Raw genomic sequence first — 6,000 nt, 5'->3', positions numbered from 1 at the left:
TCCGTTTCGGAAACATGGAATGTCAGAGAAATTCAAATTATGTGAGGCTTAGAAAGAAGTCCTGCGTAGAGTCCAGGGAGAGCCTATTTTGATTTTTTCTCTAGTTACCCTTTTTCCTTCTCAAACAACGCGTTTGATTTCCTTCCTTATACCAAAGGAATTCCATCTTTCTCTTGCCGATCACATCACATCCAAGGCATTTCGTCGGAATACATCCTGTCTTTTCACCTTTGTAGTCCTATGCATAGTAAGTACTATAGCCTCACTAGTCCTCGTCGAGGAATCTCCTTGCCGCCCTAGAAGTTTGAGATCGTGCCCGACCGTTTTGGAGTCTGTTCAGGAGCTCCTTCAGCGCCCGGGGATTGACGTCGGACTGGAGTCGGCTCAACATGAAATCAAGCATGGTGCGATAGTCTTCTTCACGGAGCTCCTCTCCGTTCTTCAGAGTAATATCACGCAATGTGTCCAGAATCTGGGCGTGACAGGCGCGGGCCTTTTGTAGAGAACTTTCCTCTCAAAGAGAGAGAGGTCGTCCCTCCCAATCAAAAGAAGGAGGGTTCTGTTCTGCTTCCGCTGCCACTCCAGGCATTGGAGCGGGATTCGGATGCCGCTCTTGACTGACCACAGCTTCCGGGGGAGCGGTCTGCTCCCGGGATGCAGAGGCGTCCTCACAGTCAGCCAGAAAAGCTTTGAATAGCTCTTCCGAGTTAGTGGATCCGGAGGGAGGCATTGAAGGGCCTGGGTCCCCCATTCCGTCCCAGTCGGACTCGGAGCGAAGCATCTCCCAACAAGATTCGAAAAATTCATTATCCCCAACCTAGGGCTGGTCGAGTATGAAGAAAAGACCTATATGGGATTCGGATTACCGAAATTGGATTTCCTTATTGATCCATATGTCGCTTAGACTTTACTTTTTCCCCTTTCCTCTATTTGTTCGATAGGGTCTTCGTCTCCGTGTAAAAGCAAACTCTCCAAATTTATGACCAACCTTTCCTTCAGTGATCTTACAACGAACAGGAGTTTTTCCATTGTAAATGAGTACGGAGCAATCAACGAATTCCGGCGAAATAGAAGATCTACGTGACCAAATTTTCCTGCTCCTCAGACTTTCTCTACTATGCCTTTTTTCGTGAACTACTAAATGACTCCTCTTGCTCCAAGCTCCCTTTTGTTGCCTTCTCGTTCACATCCTCGTTCAATTGAAACAAGCTTTCAATCAATATCTGCAGGCACATTATATAATTCCTATATGGAAATTCATTTGCGGAAGACCTCCATTCAAACATGAGAAAAGCTTCTGGGCCCGTCCAAGATGGGATGGGAGAAAAAAAGCTAAAAAAATCTGGATTGTGCATTGGTCGGGATCTCTGTAACAAGTAGGTGAACGGTGATGATCAAAACCAGGAGAAAGATCTGAAAAAAGGGGACTTGGATAGGATTTTGACCACGATCAAAAGATAGGAGGGGTTCTCTTTCTTTCATCGCCGTCAAAAGCAAAGGCTACCAAAAAAACCTTTACTATCACGGAGATCGTTAAAGAAAACATGGATCCAAATGCCAAAGGGGAAAAATGGTGGAAAAGCTTCTCAAGGCCTCGTCCTCCTCACCGCGCAAGCATGGGAAAAACGTTATGTGCTATCGTTGCGGGGAGAAGGGTCATCTTGCGGAGATCTGCAGAAAAGAGGCGACCCGCTTCGTTTGTGGCGCCTTCGGCCACAGATCCTTCTACTGTCCTAGGCGAGGGAAGCAAGGTAACCAAGTAATCCTCTTTCTTGTGCTTCAGCCCTATGAGGATATGGTGAGAAACGTGGAACATTTGAGAAAATGTGCTGTGTCGTTGAGGGGAAGAGCTTTTCTTTCGAAGGCATCTTTTTGAAGGAAGAGTGTCCCCTCCATTTGGATACAGTTTCTGATTGTTAGCTAGAATATATGGGTGTATTGTCATTCAAGTTCTATAGATGGTGTCTGTCTCACTATCTGTTTGAGTGCCTGAAGGCCCCTGGAGGAGTCGTTCTGTGAGTTGTATTCAAGCTCGCCCTTAGACCGAGTCAAGTTAGCGATAAGAGTCAGCTACTTTGGCCTTGTCATTCGCTTTGTTGCCATATAGATAGGTTGGAGTGCGGGTGGCCACTAACCCAACGAACGAACTTACGTGTAGGTGTGATCCTATCTGCTCTTCCACTATAGGACTAGAAATCCAGTACAACCATGTCCCTTTCTTAGGGGAAAAGCCCTCTTTGAAGGAGAATCCACTTCTGAGCGCCAAAGGCGGGCATCCGACGTCACCAAAAAGAAGGAGAAAGGCATTCAGGCACCGCAAATCCAAGAAACTCCGAATACAGGCCGGCACGAAAAGCGAAATGACCAAAGGGATTGGGGCTGTTTCGGCACCAAAAAAAGTGTCACTATGCTAAACACATCGAATATCCGTCTCTTTATGTGGGAGCGAACCATCTTCGCTTACGGGTCTACCGATCCTATAGCTCCGATATAGATTTAAGTAACTTGGCAGAAAAAAATGCGGAAAAACGGTTTTGGATGGAAGAGGTAGATGAGAAAGACTTTCCACTTAGAGTCAGAAGTCCACGCTAGATGACCGATCTTTATGACCTTGAGGAAAATTACCTATCTTGAATTAATACACCAAAATCGGTTATTTCAATCGATCCACGAAAGGAATTGATCACCACGATAATGTGACGCAAGGCAAAATCTGTAATCAACATCGGTTATGTGAAATAGGTCATTTGAGAAAAAAAAGAGAGAATAGGACAATCTATATGTTTAACACAAGTGGTTAAGTCGATAGCTTTCTTAAGGAACAGCTAAAGAAAACGCTCTCACGAATCCTATTTTCTGATTATGTATGCCGCGACATTACGATTTGGAGCTTTGATCCGGCCATGTAGAGCACTCATAGAGGTCCGGCTTCACGTCAGTAATCTACCACACCCATGCTGGAATTCAGTAGAGTCCCACGAGTCAATCGACAAAAGCGAGAAACGAGGTTGTTCGACAAGGCTACGGTCTAACTTTTTCTTCCTAGCGGAGTTCAATACGAAAATAAAGGCGCTCCGCGTTGGGAATGGCGTACTACGTACGGGTGGTATTTCAGGTATAACTGATCAGGGTTGTTCTGAAAGCAAGTCAATTGGTGCTTTGGAAAGTGAGTGCCAGAGGCTAGTCACTGCTCGGTTTACAGAAGGGAAGGAAGAAAGAGATACCGAAGCAGATTCAGTATAGAAAAGAAGAAATTGATACCATTCATTCCAGTTTATTTGATACCCACTTAAAGTTTCTATCAAACCATGTCTTTTTCTTCGAACGTCAATCTCGTAGGAATTTCGATTGGAAGTGTGGTATTGAAGGGCGAAGCCTTTACTCTTTGACTTGTTTCTTTGAATATAACATAATATTGACTGCGCACTTCGAAAGATGATGGTGTATTCCGAGGATCAGTCCGTTTTTTATTGAATTCGCAAATTGATAGATCTTGATGATTCAAAGAATGATTCTTCCCTGGGTATTTCCCCGGTACCATTATTTAAATTGGAGCTTTTCAATTCCATTTTTGAGATTGAGGTGAGGGTTTAAGACCGCTCGTAACGATTTTTTTCTTTTATGGCTGGGTGGGCAAGAAAAGGATTTGACTCTTGAAGATATCAACTCATACGCCTGCTCCATACATTCAAAAACATTTTTGGTACTTTCTATGAGAATGGATAAATAGAAATGGGTACATTCCTCTTTCTCTTTCTGGCCAAACTACCCATAAAAAAGAAGAGAGAGAGCTGTAAGAGCGGTAAAAGCAAGCTCGGTGGCCCGGTTTCACTACAGGTTGATATATCCTTTTGAAAGAAAAGTAAATTCGCTATGCTATAAGGTACCAATTCATCAAGGTATAAAACCACATCTACAGTGGGAGTCCCTATCTACTTTCGATTCCCTTCTTACTGGCTTTGCCAATACATCATACTGATTTGACGCTTCCTTACGCTTTCTTTCAAGCATTGCTTCCAGGACAACGGAGAGTATTCCAAGATAAAGAACCAGAACTGAGGTTGACACTACTGAAAGATAAAAGAATGGTGGATAGATGGATTCGCACCATCCCAAAACCGAAATACAGACAGACCAAAAAAAGACGAAAATAAATACTCCACCACCAGCCTACCTACTAGCATGTATTAAGCGAATAGCTTGTATGGTAGTTGTTAAAGAAAAGATGTATGTAGTCCCGGAAGAGAAGCAATTGTCGTACGACCTGTAAGCGTCACTTTTGACTTCCTTGCCGTTTGTGAATTGAGTCAATCGAGTTACGTTTGAAAAATGAATGGAATTCTGGAGTGGACCGAATATCCATGGCAGAACCCCACACTGGCTAGGAACTGGGCTGCACTAAGCCCGGCACTTTTTGGGCTTCTTCATGAATCTAGTTTTCAGGTAAGGTCAGATCATCTTATTGAATAGATATCTGAAAGAAAGCAAAGGAATGAATCGTTTTTCCAATTACCTTCTCTCGAAAACCATAGATCTTCTGGTTACCATTGACTATCCGGCACTTTCGTCTGTAGAGCGAAGCAAGAAATTGCATGGAAGGGCTTTTATGCTAATATCAGCCTTGTTTGGAACAATAGATGCAATCCATTTCAGTGTATGTCACTGAGTTCACCATTGCAGTTGAGACGTTAGGCAATTGAGCGTTCCCTAGAGTTTGGTTCAAAGGCTAAGGACTCCCCGCCGCCTTCATAAGGGCACTAAGGCGGAGCACGGAAAAGCAAATTGGGCACCCATGTTTTACCAGTCCCGGATCTCAGGGCCGTTTTGCCAACCGCCGACATGAACGAAATCGAATTTCATTGCGGGAAATTAGGATTTCATGAGGGAGGAAAAGGGGGTGGAGAGTCGTACAATGCATTGGTGGGATGAAGGTGCTAGCTTGGCTGAGATAGGAAGTTTCGATGTGTATGTAGATTTGGTTCTAGTGCCCCCACCCTTTTCGAGATCTGTCAGGATTAGCAAGATGTTCTGGTGTAAACTATAGAGAAATGGAATGAATGAAATGTATCTAAGAAGAAAGGAAGCCATGCTCCATCCTGTTTCTAAAAAGAACATCACCTCCCTTTTTGGTTAGATACCGCTCCGTTAGGTACTAATGCTTCTACCTATCACCCGGAGGGTGAGTTTGAGAGCTGTGTTTTTTTCCAACGTTAATAGCATTCCGCGAGAAAAGTCATCTACTGATGTTGTCAGCGGAGTCCCTCGTCCATCCATGTATGAATAGCGGTATCCCCCATTTTGGACAGTGATGAGGTAGTCGACGCAATTTGCATGTGTATTTGCGTTCGGCTTTGCTACTTTCCTTCTAGAAAAGAATGTCCGCGGAAGGGAATAGTCTACGTGGCCCGGGGTAGTCTTTCAATTCCTTTATCGGGTGGGAGAGTTTAGAACCAGTTAAGCCAATAGCTGCTGCTTTAGTCACACTAGCTACATCAGTTGATCATGGATTTAGCATACCACCTCAGAATAGTCTACGTGGCCCCTTGTTTTTACTACAATTTGATATAGTGAATCCAGTAATGCAGACAGCCCTTTTGAAAGCGCTTTTAAAGCCCCTGACTCTCAAAAAGAGCTGGAGGTTTTGCCTCAACTCATTCCATGAATGTTGTTTCATTCCCCACGCGGCTGAATCCAACTCAGTCTTTATCCTGCCTTGGAGTTCTCTCTCATAACTGAAGCCAGGAGGTATTCGATTTATCGGATTTCGAGCTAGCTGCCCTTTTCTTGCTCCTTGCCATTAGCGTAGCCCTTTTCTTTTTCTTAGCTAGCGTAGTTTTTCACCTTCAAAAGAAGGCGCCAGCGCTTTTGTAGTGACCCCGGAGGGGTCCCGGGTTGCTTTGGCGCGCCCCACCCCGTCAGTCCTGTGTTGTACTTGACTTGACTCTCCCCCGCTTGCTGCTTGCTGATCGCAGTGTTCAAAAATGACACGAAGCTGGATAT

The sequence above is a fragment of the Aegilops tauschii genome, chromosome 1, assembly GCF_002575655.3.
Source record: "Aegilops tauschii subsp. strangulata cultivar AL8/78 chromosome 1, Aet v6.0, whole genome shotgun sequence".
NCBI lineage: Eukaryota > Viridiplantae > Streptophyta > Magnoliopsida > Poales > Poaceae > Aegilops > Aegilops tauschii.
This window is presented reverse-complemented; position numbering follows the sequence as displayed.